The following is a 14662-nucleotide window of genomic DNA, read 5'->3' on the forward strand; positions in this document are numbered from 1 at the left end:
TGCAGCCAAATCCATGTTTACAGCAGCACAATTCGCAATAGCTAAGCTATGGAGCCAAACCTACGTGCCCTTCAACAGATGAATGGATAAAGAAAATGTGGAATATACACATAACAGAGTATTACTTAGCAATAAAGAGTGACTTAATGAAATTTGCCAGAAAATGGATGGATTTGGAGACTATCATGCTAAGTGAAATAAGTGAATCCCAAAAAACCAAGGGTCAAATGTTTTCTCTGATATGTGGAAGGTAACTCACAATAAGGGAGTGCGGGGGATGAAATTCAGTGGAGTAGACACAGTGGAATGAAGAGAAGGAAGGAGATGGGATAAGGAAAGATAGTGGAATGAATCTGACATAACTATACCATGTACATACATGAATACACCACAATGAATCTCACCATTGAGTACATCCACAAGAAATTAATATAAAAAGTACTATGGATAAATGGCAGAAAGATCAATATAGGGAAGGGAGAAGGCTGTGGAGAGAGGGAAGGGAAAGTAGAGGTACTGGGGTCTGAATCAGAACTAGATACATTCCATGCTTTTATAATTATGTCAAAATGGATCCTATTGTCATGTATAATTAAAAAGAACAACTAAAAAAATTGCAGTGAACTAACATTTTCTTAGCATTTTTTAAAAGGTAGAACAACTCTGGAGTATTCAGTAGCCTTGCTGAAAGGGAATAAAGATGTAAAATATACTAGGCAAAGGGTTTCATTCCCTCCCTTGTTTTCCCTAAGTGCCCCAAGTGCATTCCCTCCAACCCACCATGAAACCAATCCTTTCGTTAGTCTTATCCCTCTTTGTGCAGATCCCAAAACTCTCATGGAATGATTGAAACATGCTTCATTACTGGCATAAGTCAGATGAATGACACAGGCAGGAATTACCAGAAAGCTTCTTGACAAATACACAACACAGCACACAAAAAGCCTCATTCAATGCCCTATCAGGAATCCTTACAAGCTACAGCTTAATAAATATAAGGAGATTATTGCAATATAGAAAATGTCTGAGACCACTTCCCACATCAAATACACTTAGGGAGAATTTATGGAGCAGGCTGTGACCTGGCAACCTCACACATATTCTTTGAATTCCATAAAAGCAATTTGGCTTTCTTCGGGTATTTCATTCTTTTGCAGTCAACCTATGAGCTATCAGTAAAATACTGTAGGTAAATCTGGTTTACCACCTTTTTATCCTAGTCCCTCAATATAGTACATGCTCCTTGTCATATAGCATATATTCCCCAAATATCTGATGATTAAATGAGTTAATTGAACAACCAATCAACCAAAGTTAAATCTAAGACAAGGTAAATCCTAGCTGGAGGAAAAATGCCATCACACTCTGAGGCACTTTGAAAACTTCCCCTAGGTTTCTGACACTGTCACCTAATCCTAAGGTCAACATAGAATCTCAGATGTAACTTGTCTCCAAGCACTAGAATGAGAAGAGGGGCTGCTTTAGGCAGGGATCCTGAATAGTCAGATGTGACAACTAACATTATAAAATGAAGAAATGAAGAAAATGAAGAAATGGGAAAAAAATCAAAGAAGCAGACAAAAGTTCTCAGAAAACATGGTGCCCTAGGACAAATTAGTCAATCTTCCTGTTTGTTCCCAAGATCCCTTGTACCTACCCCATTATCACAGAATATCTTGTCACACAATTATGCTCCTTCAGAGGTTTCTGAGTCATAGTGAGAAGTAAGGACCTCATCAGAAAATACCAAGATTTCCTGGACAAGCAAGAAAAAACTTCCAGAATGGACTCACTAAACAGGCCAGGATCAGGGTTGGAACTCTACCTTGGATAAAGGGAAAAGGAGCTATGCATGACGAGTCAAGCTGTGTCTGAAAAAACCCAAGGAAGCCCCATCTCTATGGATTCACCTGAGTTCAGGGACCAGGTCCGCAGTTTCTCAAAAAAGGGACTGCAAATCACCCCACAGAGCCAGAGTGGAAATTTGTTATTTGTTGCTTTGAATCTCTTAATTTTTAAAAATTCTATTTCATTATATCACCATCAGTGTTCCAGAAATTGGAATTTGCTTGAGTTCAAGACTATCAAGAGTTTTTTGTTCTGTTTTGTTTTATAACATTAACACCATTAATATCATTGGACTGGAATCATCACCCCTCCAGAAATTAACTCCTTAGAAACCTTTAGAGTTTCCTGGTTAACCTGTAATACCACTGCCTCTAACACTGTTGCCAGTTTAAATAAATGCCATGCACTTACCTGAAAAGGAGTTAACCCATGAAGAAAAAACTTTGACAGCCCTAGGACATATGTGTTTCAACCTATATCTGACCCAAGCTCAAATATCTAAAATCCATCAATGGAAAAAGAAAAAGATAGTAACCATTAATGAGGCTTAGGACATGCCACCCCCAAATATGGCACCCTGGCATTTGAGAAAACAGCAGAGGCAAGAAGGTCTTTCCCACCTTCTCTTACTCTTCTCCCTCAAAACAAGTCATGAAATTTGGGAGATTTCCTAACTTCCCCTGAAGCAGATCTTTAGACCCACCTGTGAGAGGTATCCTCCCTACATGCAAAAGAAAAGCGCCGAAGACAAGAGATGCCAAGAATAATCTGAACACACTGGCTTTGACAGAGGTCCCCCCAATGCCACCCCAGTTTATCAAATCAAACCTATCTTGTGGACTCCAAGACTATCCACTTCATCGCCTAGCATCAAAATGCACAAGTTTAGCAGATTCATACGTCTATTTCCTTATGGAACCTCCTTTGCCATGTAAAGCTTAAGTAAATTTCTGTTTTCTCTTGCTGTCATTTGTTAAAGGGGCCTCGGCCACCACCATAGGAGGAGTAAGAAAAACAGTTTTCCTCCCCTGCACTACTTTTGAGCAATCCCTAGATATTATTCCTACGTCTATGTCTGTATGTCACAAGATCTAGTTTTTAACAATCAACAGAGTTTTCTAATAAGAAGGAATTAGAGAAAAGATAGTATGTTTTAATCTTTTTTCCTTAAATTTCATTTTGAACTTTCCAGCAACAAGGTTTCCATAAAAATAGCAGCTTCATAATTTTGGTGTTATCCAAACATCATTACAAGTCATTTCCAGAAAGAAAGAAGATTGCATTTGCCGTCTGTATTCACTACCTAAAGTTCTACAGCTGTTTTTGCAATGCAGCACTGAGGGCTGGCATGAGTAGGGTGGACATCTGTTATCTCCTAAAGCCAGCTCTCTGAGTGCCATTCATTTGCAATAGCTTTTCTAGATCGATTCTCTGTTCAGTTTCACCAGCATTTTAACATCTTTGGATTTCTTCTATCCTCATCTCATAAACTGCATTTATGTAAAGGAAAAAAGATAAGAAAACACTTCCTTCCGCAACATGTGTGTGCATGTGTGTAAATGATTTCCAAATGAGAACTCAGATCAATAGTCGAATACCCCTTACAAAGAATGTGAACACACTATGGAGTGCCCCTCTCCACCACTTCCACTGCTCGCCAGAAAGAGAGGGCCCCAAGGAACCACTCACTCCTCCATCCCCAGATCCAGCCAAGCCCTCTTAAACAAAGCTCCTCCTGACCCAGGGACTGGGTGGAAGCCTCCAGAGAGATCACCTCGTATTTTCATAGTTTACAAGGATAAAGCAATTACAGCTTCAGTCGTTCATGAATAAAGCCTCTTTAACATTTTAATGAGAACATTAACTCAGCTTCACTTGGTTTGGCCTTCCTAGAAAGACTGTTAGCCTTAGAGAAAGTTTCTTTAAAAACCAATAATGAAATTGCAGGCCTCTCTGTGCCCTACAGGGCATGACTGTGCCACAAGCACTGGCAGCACCATCTCCCTCCTGAATGAGCCCATAATTTTTGATAAGACTATATTCTGGCCAATGAGCAAAGACATCTGTAGCAATACCTTCCTCTGGGTGGCGTTTGTATGCTTGTGTGTGCTCACTCATTTTATATCAGCCTCGTCTCCTAATTCCCCTTTTATGTTATACGCAGCTTTGAGTGCAACGTGTGACTCAATAAATGTTAAATCATACTTTTCTGTTATTTTCCCTTAATCATTTTCTACTGCCTCTGTTCTCTCTTACAATGTGACTGATTTCACCAAGGCTACCACCCTGCCATTCGCCTGGAGGCCCATTAAATTCAGCAGGCAACCAACAGAGCTTCAGAAGCCAAAGGTGAACAAGAAATAATTCCCAGACTCAGTGACTTAACATGAATTTCTGCCTCATCCTCTGAACAAAATCCAGAGCCCAGGGAATGAAAGAGTTTGTCACCTTGAAAACCATGTAGGAGAGAAGAGTAAAGCTCAAGGGAATTAATATTCAAGCCATGCATACATTCAACTCTTCAAACATTTGCTGAGCCTACTATGCAGCAGATACTGTTCTAGGTACAGGAAGAACAGCCAAGAATAATACAGATCAGACCCCCACCCCCTCTAAACTTATGTTCTAGTTGGTGAGAGAGGTGATAAACAGGAAAAAAAAATGTGAGAGGGCAATAAGTGCTTTGAAGAAAATTGTACAACAGCTATGATCAGAGAAACTCATTAAATTGGCTGGAAATTTAAAGCAAAGCAAAGCAAAAAACTACAGAAGAATCCTTAAGGTCATGAAAAGACATAGAGGAAACTCGAATGCATATTTCTAAGCAAAAGAAGCTGGTCACAAAAGACTCCATTATGCTAAGATTTCAACTACATGGCATAGGAAAAGGAAAAACTATAGAGACAGTAAAAGAATCAGGGGTTTTCAGGGGTTTGAGGAAAGAGAGAGATGAACAGGTGGAACACAGAGGTTTTTTAGGTCAGCAGTTATTTTTATATGACACTACAGTATTGGGTACATGGCATTATGCATTTCTCCAAACCCACAGAATGCACAACACCAAGAGTGCATCCACACATGAGCTATGGACATTGGGTGATAATGAGGTATCAAAGTAGGTTCCTCAGTTCTAACAAATGGACCACTCTGCTAGGAATGCTAATTGTTGGGGGAGGTTTACACAATGGTGGAGGGACCTGGGGAATATTTGGAAAATCTCTGTACTTTCCATTAAATTTTGCTGTGAACCTATAATTGTGCTAAAAAAAATTTTTTTTAAAGTCTATTTTTTAAATGTTTAAGGCAAGAAAAAAATGTGGCGACTCTGCTAGAGTCTAACAACTGGGAGCCGGTGGGCAAGCATGAAGGTACAACCATGGGGGAAGTCTGACTTTCAGTTTAAAAGCTCCAAGAAAGCATTGGAAAGTTTTAAACAGGGTTAGTCTTAATGTTTTTACATTTTTGAATCACTCTGGCTATTGGGTAGAAAGGATATTAAGGAGAGATAGACCATAGAGGCTGCTGATGGTGGTCTGGGTCTAAGGAGACTGCATTAGAGTAGAAGTGGAAGAATTTGAAATATGTTTTTAAAGAAGAGCTGAAGAATTGGTGATGGATAAATCAAATGTGAAGAATGAGGGGAAAATAGGAATCAAAGATATTTCTGAATGGGAGGAGACACCATGCACTGATAGGAAGATAATCCTTCTTGAAGACAAGCTATGAAGACCAAAAAGGTGGCATGTGCCATGTTGTAGACCTAGGGAAGTGACAGGCATATTTAAGTCCACCAAAATAACTCAAGTTCAGCTTGCTTAATTTCCTCCCCAATGTGAACAGCAAACGCATGTGTGTATACCCATGAATGTAAAGGTAAGCATATATGTAAATAAATGTCATTTTTAACACACCATTTTTGCAATTCAGAGAAAAGTTTAAATCATCCAACAATCTTTCAAGGAACAGAGAGAAAGGCTTGTTATTGTTACTGATGTCCTGATTACTACCCAACAAAGATGAGGGCAAATGAGGTGACCAGTCTTACTGACACAGCAAGTCATCAACAGAATCAGAGCTTGAAGCCAGCCTTGCAGTCGATCACACCATTCATCACAGCCTCTGTGCACCTCCCAGAGCATGCAGTAGGCCTGCCAGCAGTGCTTGGACCTCAGAACACACATTCCTGAGGAGGTAAGGGTTTTAAGGTGCTGCTGCTACTTTTCCCTTGTCCCTGTCCTTTGTCTGATCCCATCACAGATGCCAGTTAAATAATCCACAAAATGGATATTTAAAAAAATCAATAGCACCAAAGCAAATCGTACAGAAAACAAATCAAACATTAAAGTGCAATGTGACATAGATTTTTAAACAGACATGTTAATCATGAACAACACTGCACAAGCACATCAGAAACCCTCCCAAGGGCCACAGAAGCAGGATCCCTTATAACAGAAAGGATTCACTAGCCTAAGAGTACCTTTGTATATGACCTCCTCTGGAATTCCTCATCTATTCTTTTCTCAAAGAATAGCAAAAGCACTGAACAAATTTTAGGAAAAGGAAAAACAAAACCACTAGAACCAGAACCAAGAGTCACAGGTCTGGTCTTTGTAACATTATTTAAAGGATGGGATTAACTCTGAAATAACTCAGATCCTACTTAAAGAAGACAAACTTCAAGGGCAAGCCTCGGGGTCCTGGACACATTGTCTAGTCTGCACACCACCTGTCCACATTTTAAAAACAGGCTTCCAGTTCTCACCTGCCAGGCGCTTCCTCAGGCATCTTGCCCCCGCTACCTCACCACAGTTTGCAGACTGAAAGAGAAACAGTGAGGGGGTGTCAGCCTCTGTGTTTGGCCCTGTGAGTCATACATTTTTGTTCCTACTAAATGTGACTTGTTTGTTTTCTTGTTGATTTGCAGACTTCCTCTCTGCTGTTTTTCTCTAATATTTTCCCAAAGGCCCCCTCCACTGTAAGCACAGTCCCACTAATGGGCAACTGGTGATTTCATACAATGACAGCTACTGGTTCCCTCAGGAAATGAACTGAGAACATCCAAAGAGGGTCCAGGGAAAAGGAGTTTGAAATGCCTCAAGAGCTGCACCCTAGCCTCCAGCCTAGAGATTACAACGGGTGCTTTCAGGACTAAGCACCTAATGGACATGTGTATTAAAATGGAATGATTTTCATCCACTACTGACTGTCCTGCTTTCACAAAGGCACATCAGTGATGTACTCCCAAAGCATACAAAAACAGAGCTGATGAACAGGTGGGTCACCCTCTGAAACTGCCCACAGGACCTCACACCAGGCCCTTCATTCAGGCCCTGTCTCTCTGCCCTTTCTACTGCTTGGACCCTTCGTAGTCTTAACTTTCTTTCCCCATATCATTAGCATGTTCTTCCCTTTTGGGTAGTGTAGTGATTGCAGTTTGCAAAGGGAATACAGAAAGAAAGATGGCAAGAGGAGAAGCAAACTGGGACTGACTCAGAGGGGACTTGTCCCAGAGAAGATGATGATGGGCTGAGGCTGGAGGCCTGGAGAGCAGACAAGTGAGAGAGGGAGCAGGGAGCAGCCCAAAGGAAGTAGGTGGACAGAAACCAGGAAGGACCAAAGAAGGGGCCTCCAGCACCACTGCAAGATGTCTCAGGGCCAGTCCAGAGGCTGGCAGCAGAAGGCTAAAGGATGTCAGTGGCATGAACCAGCCACTGGAAGAGCAAACATTGAGTAGTCAAAAATAAGGCAAGCGCTGACACACTTTTCCCTTTATTCTCAAAACAACCTCTCTCTAGAGCCCTATTTCTTCTCTTCCCTTCACAGCTTGAGCCCGTGTCAAACGTCCTATTATCCTCACTTGACACCTGACATTATGAGGGTACCAATAATCACAGTGAAGATCCTGAAAAAATGTTTATAAAATTACACACTATAAATCTCTCTCCAGAATACTTTCATATCTATCATGTCTTTTAATTCTGACAACAATGTGACATAAGCACTATTAAATAAATCCAGGTCCCAAAGAGATTTGAGAATCCTGCACAATTCCACATGAGTGAGAGAATCTGCATTCAGACCCTGATCTTCTGACCTGAGGTCCTGTGCTTTCTAATATGCTGTTAGACTATTTCTTCTCTTACTGTACATACAGATAATCCCTGAGTTACAGAGATTCAACTTAACAATTTTTGACTTTATAGTGGTGTCATAGTGATCAACCTTGCAGAATCCATACTTGGAATCTTGAATTTTGATCTTTTCTTGGGCTGGTGATATGTGATACAATCCTCTCTTGTGAGCCACAGCTACCAGTAAGTCACACAATCACTCAAGTGAGCCATTGTTCCTCTGTAAGGTACCCTGTCACCTAGCTATGATGTTCAGTAGGTGAGTGCACTAAATGCATTTTTGTCTTAGATGAATTTTCAACTTTCCATAGGTATATAGTGACACAATCTTGTTACACTCAAGGACTATCTTTACTACAAATTTCACTAGACTTCTCTAATTCAGAACTGATGAGGCAATGAAACATCATTTGGCACACCGTTTCCTTGGAAATCTGCAAGGTGCTACAGTAAATGTTGCACAAAAAACATACCTGGGAAGCTGGACAGGAAAAGCTACCATCTTGTACAGAGTAGGGGGAAGAAAGCTTGCCTTCAGTTCATCATCAGGACCAACATTACCAACACAGCACCAATATGCAATAACCTAAAAAATCAGCTTTCTAATTACTAATGATTCAATTTTGTTCTTAAGACTAATCAATACTTTTAAAAATTTAAAAGAAATTATCTCTATCTAAAGTAACTGTATTAAGTCCATAGGCTGAAATAAAACAAGTTATATGGTTTTATCAAGTATCTTTGTTATGTATTGTATTATCCTATCAGTCATATTTTTATTAATTCAGATTTGCCTCTCCTTATAAGAGACTGTGGCATTAAGTTGGTTTTCAAATATTTGTTGGATAGATGGATTCGTAAATGAATGAATCTGTGTGTGCATAAATTAACAATACCAGTCAATGTGAGAGTCAAATGCCACTTGCATCAGGTAGAATGGGGCAGTCCTGAGCTTAAGAACCTCCCAGACACAGATTCAGGTCTAGCTGTTTACCAGTCATGTTACCTCTTGATTCCAAGGTTTCTCCATGAATGAAATGAGGATAATACTGAGTACCATTCAGGCCCAAAAAAAGTCACAGACTTGTTGTGCTATCTAGATTACAGATGTTAATGTAGGTTATTCATTTCCCCTCACTTGCTAGTTCACATTTACCATGACCCCTTACAAAACAACCACCTTAATAAAGGTGTCTCAGTATACAAAACCCTGCTGTAAAAGTAATGGCTGAACATCAGGTTTATTTACAAAGACACTCCATTTCCCCCTCTACTAGCATCAAACTTATCTATTACAGCCTAGAGATAAGTTGTTATTGCACAGCAGGTGTTCAATAAATTTTGATGACTCTGGAATAAATATTCCAGAGAGCTGAAGCTCAGTCTTTTAGGCACCAATACTCTTTATATTTGAAGCTTTCAAAATATTATTATACCATTACTCTATAACAGGAGGTGGAAAAAAACTTTTTTTTTTCATGACTTTCAACATAAAATTAGACTTTACACTGGAATAAAAAACAATAGAGTTTCCAGAATTTTGTTTTGTAATCACTAGATTTGCCCATAGTAAATGTTCCCAGATTGCTATGCTATGGTCCTTCCTTTCATTTCTTCCTGGGGTGAGTACCTTCATCCCCTAAGAGATGGGAGATGCTGGGGAATGAACAAGATCAAGCCCCTGTCATCTTCAAAGAATTCACCAAAAACGCTTCTCAGACATTCCTCATCTGTGGCCTCATGACACACACTGGTGCAAGTTATGAGGACCGCCTCTAGTCCACTGAAGACTGCTTTCTTCCTTAAGTCTCATACATAACAGCTTCCCCTCCAAAAAAATTTACAAAGTGAATTAACAGAGTAAACAGTATGCAAATTTTGTAATTACTCTTTCCTATTTGTAGACTTTTGTCTAATCCATGGCTAGGATTTTGGGGTTATAACTTCATCTGCTCAGTAAGGCATCTGGGTTAAATCATCCTGAAGATCCTTTCCAAAAGTAATCTTCTATAGCCTGTGTTTGTAAAACTTATACATATGTTTCCGATGATAGAGCTGCTGGGAATATGACCACCAGATAGGTGAGGTACTGGCGACTACAATGAAACAACAATGTATCCTGTGCCCTCTAATACAGATGTCCCATCAAGAAGGTATTATCTCTATTCCGCAGCAATGAACAGAAAAAGAATTAGCTCTCTTATTTCTTTCTCTCAGTACTAATACCATATATAAGGTAGAAATATTGAACTTAAGAGTATAAACATATTGATCCTTTTTTTCCTGTGTCAAATACTCTTAATAAGTGAAAAACTCATATTATCTCAGAAGAAGTCAACTATGTTCAAGTAAATAAATCTTAAAGGATATTTTTTCTAATACCTAAATACAGTTTTTCATTGACCTTTTGTGTTCCTATTTCTTCAAGTGCCACTTGATTCATATATTAACTCATTAGCACATTTGTTTAAATAATACTATAGTTTCAGTCCTTGCACAGAAATTCAATCTGGCTTTCTTACTAGTCTAAATTATTAAACTGAAACTTCTAAGTTAAGAAGTCATGAGTTTTACACTGAAAGAAGTGTATACTTCCTCCCCTGGTCTCTCTCCCTCTCTCAACAGATCTGGGGATTGAACCCAAGGGAACTCTACCACTGGGGCACACCCCGGCCCTTTTTAAATTTGATTTTGAGACAGAGAGACAGAGTCTCCTTAAATGCCCTGGCTGGCCTCAGGAAGTGAGGTGGTGGAATGGTCTTCCTGCCTCAGACTCCCAATAGCTGGGATTACAGGCATGTAACGCACCATGCTAGCTGGAAACAGATAACAAGTCAATAATTTAACAAATAACAAATAACAAGTCAAACAAATAACAAGTCAATTATTTGTTAACCACACACCTGGGAGGACATGATACGACTGTGCACCAGAGACCAGAGTCAAGGAACCCATGGACAGCTGTCTTCCAGAAAAAAGGGAGTTTCCTTACTTCAATTCTACACAAATTTCAAAGTATACTTTCCCCTCAGACACTATATCTATTCTAATGGGGATATGAACATAAATAAAATACAACAGATCTACTTGGAGGAAATGCAGCAAGACGAGGTATGTAAGAGCAGTAACATTAGAAAATGATTGTTCAGGTCTTAACCCCAACTTCACCCTAATTAGCTGTAAAACCTGGGTAAGTTACTTAAGCTTCCTGATTCAATGTCCTTATGTGAATAATGGTGAGGGTTACAGTGTCAACCTCACAGCATTGTCATGAGTATTAGGTACGTTACTACTCCTAAAGCATTCAAAGTGGTTCCTGGCACACTGTAAGTATCCATGTTAGTATCATCGTGGTCATCCTCATCGTGCACATACAACCCATGGCCTACAAAAAAATCATTTTTTCTTTTTAATAAACTTGAAACTGTAACAGATCCTAGGAAATAAAAGGAGAAAAACATACTGAAAAATATTTTTTCAGGCTTCATCAATATTCCTGCATCTTCCTGACAAATCCTAACTATATCCATCCCTTGGAGAGGCGAAGATAGAGGTGAGTGAAAGTGTAGAGAGAGTTGATGCAAAGAAACAAACACATGAGAGAAGAGGGAGGGAAGGAGGGAGAGAAGGGAGGAAGGAAGGGAGGGAGGAGGGAGGGAGGGAGGGAGGGAGCACCTCTGGGTTGTCTCGAGCCATCGGAAAGGCAGGAAAGGACTGGAGCTGGGAGGGAACACCTATTCTGATCCTCTCCCTTCTCTCCTAGTAAGTAAGCCCTTCCTCAACCATTGAGCTTCCATGCTCATCTTCTGCCAACTATTTCTGTGCATCTCTTTCTACTCTTTATAATTATTTTTGTTAGAATATTAGACATAGAAAGGGCCTTAGAAGTCACCTAATCCAATTCTTAGTTATACATGAGAAAACTAAGAGCCAGTGAGACATACTTGCCCCCAGTTGTACAACTCTATAATAGCACACACAAAATTAAAACTGGACTCCCTGAGTCTGTGCTGTCTCCCTTAGGACAACAAAATGAATATATTTACCCAAATGTAGTCTGGCTGGCCCTTATCCCATTTGGCAGATATATAAATTTTTCCCTTGGGAAGAAAATCTTGGAGAAATATTTTTAAATGAATTAGCAAGAATATTACTGTTTTTAATTCAATAAACATGTTTTATTATTAACTTCATTGCCTGCTAAGCCTGAAATTAGGTTTTTCTATGCTTGGGCAGGTCCTGCCTAACCAATAACAGGACAACCAGATTGCAATTAAACAGATATTCCCACTGGGGCATAACACACACACACACACCACACACACACACAATCAAGAGCACTTAATCAAAACAAAGTTTGAGCCCATTCTTATAGTCACTAGTCTAGCTTATAAAGTTTAGGAGAAGGAGGTAGTAAACATTTTAAGGTAAGGCTACCCTAATACAAAGACTTCATTTATTATCCAGAGGATGAACAAGTTTCTTGCCAATGTCCCTGTGCTATTTCTACCCCAACAGCATAAGGCAGCTGATGAAGTACATTCAACAAGCCTTCGCATCTGGCTTCTGAATGTCTAGAGCATGCTTTGTCCAAATCAGGTGCCTAGCATTCTAAATGGGCATCATTCCTTGCTTCCAGCCTTCAACTGCACAGCAGAAGACTGGTGCTCTATAAAGCTAGAACCTTAATAATGTATCAAAAAATAGTCTGTTCTTCTGTTAATATATCTCAGATACTTAAGGATCTAACTAAAACATTTCAAAAGGTGGGGGTGGAGTCCCTGGGTTGCTTCTACTCTCCCTGTCCTCATCCCTGGCCTCAGGGGAGCATCCTTTCTCTCCTCTCATTCACCTCACCATGCCGGGTTTGGGCGGCTATGAACTCGCTGTGAGGAAAGGAAAGGTTTTGGGCAGTCTCCTCACAGTTGTTTAGACTACAGGAACTTCTGAATTTGGACCACTTAAAATAATTCCCTTCCATTGTCTAAAGAGGTGTTTACTTTTTGTGGATGAGACTTGCATAAAGCCAGTTTGTTAGAACTGGGCTTGGTAAATAGTATTTGTGTGGCTCTGTCCTTGACTACTATTATGTGTTTTGTTTTTCCTTTTTTCTCACAGCAGATGCAGGCTGGCCACCATGGATGGTGGCAGTAGTGGATGCCATTCTTACTCATAAGAAAATCAATAATATGAAAGGCAGTACCCAACGTTACAAAAAAAAAAAAAAAAAGAAAGAAAGAAAGAAAGAAAGCAAAAATTGAGTGTTCAAAACTTGAGAAGAGTTGAGCCAAGATTTGAAAGTTGCTATGGAAGGAAAAAAAAATTGCTGCATCCTCCTACCCTGCATGCCAGCCAGCAGCAGCAGCTCAGTCTCTCCAGATGCCTCTCAGAAAAGAGAAACGCCACAAATGTAACAGGAGTTGAGATCCTGGGGGAGCCAATTAGATTTAAGCTGCTTTCAAAATTCTGTTTAAAAAAAAAAAACATTAGAAAAAAACCTGGCACTTGCAATGACATTTTACATGTTCTGCTTAGGGCCTGTGGAATACTACTCATATAATGGCTAGTTGTCATGCTTATAAAATAAACCTTGGGTTTTTAATAGAATTGAATTACTAGCTAGTAAAACAAACAGCTTCAGCAGGAGAATGTGGCACATCAAATCTAATAGGTATCTCAACCTTTATCTTTGGAATTGTCCGCCAAAGCATGACAAATTAGGTCAAGGTCAATGGCAGCTGCTTGCTGAGAAACCCTCCTCCTGCGGCTGGCTGCTGTGCACTGCTCTGAGGTTCCTACAATTATCTAGCAAAGCCTTAGAGAAGGGGGGCTGCACGGTGTGAGGAGTTTCCAGGCATCCCACTACCCCCACCAGTCACAGGAGCTCCTCAGTGTCTTGGGATAAACCTGTGACAGGAGAGGCTGGGGTTGCAGAAGGTGACATTGTAGTGTCTCCACAGTTGCAGAAGCAGGCCCAGGGGTTTAGCTGGTGGTGGGAAGAGAGGACTGGTGTCCCTGACTCCTGGATCTCTCCAGGCTCACTACACTAACACAATGGTGATTTCTGAGTTCAGTATATCTTCTCCTAATTAAATGCAAAGCACTGTGTCAAAGACAATAGAAACAAGCAAAAGACAGTGAGATTTAAAAACAGGCCAACTCCAGTTGGATTTCTGAGATGGTTTCTCTTCATCCCAGGATGAAACAGCCACATTTCCATCTCCAAAGATGACTGGAGGCTCAGACAGTCCCCTTAAGTCTTCCACTCACTCCTTCATCATCGCTTTAATATGGCATAAAAATAATAAGGTCTAGGAAGCTAACAAAGAGGTAAAGTAAACACTGTGTCTTAAAAAGCATTCCAGGGTTACCAGGCAAAGAAAATCTTCTGTTCTATCATGTAGATGAATATTTTGGCTGTTTCACCTCAACTTCTACTTTCCAGTAGAAAAGATGGTCATTTTGCTGCTTCTGGCAGGATTTCAGGTTTACAAATATGATACCTTTTGTCTCAACCACTGAACCATTTGTCATGAAGGACAAAGAAGGCAATTCATATTCTGCCTCCAGAGATAAATCACCCCATAACCTAATGAAAACGAACACATCTGTGCAGGAAGTAACCTCACCTGCCCAAACTGGATTATCTATGGAGTCCACCTTAACTGTCCACCAACTCCATG

General features: G+C 40.1%; 1 protein-coding gene across 17 annotated transcripts in view; it reads right to left on the minus strand.

Annotated features, from left to right (window-relative positions):
- ENOX1 (ecto-NOX disulfide-thiol exchanger 1) overlaps window positions 1-14662 on the minus strand; it is a 531147-nt gene that overhangs the window by 429645 nt on the left and 86840 nt on the right. For 10 of the 17 annotated variants that reach the window (XM_079136943.1, XM_079136940.1, XM_079136939.1 and 7 more), the window contains exon 2: window positions 13320-13445. The exons of the other annotated variants lie outside the window; for them this stretch is intronic. The gene's annotated coding sequence lies outside the window, so the exon portion shown is untranslated. The remainder of the gene's footprint in view (window positions 1-13319; window positions 13446-14662) is intronic. 17 annotated transcript variants of the gene reach the window in all.

The sequence above is a fragment of the Sciurus vulgaris genome, assembly GCF_902686455.1.
Source record: "Sciurus vulgaris genome assembly, chromosome: 4".
Taxonomy (NCBI): Eukaryota; Metazoa; Chordata; class Mammalia; order Rodentia; family Sciuridae; genus Sciurus; species Sciurus vulgaris.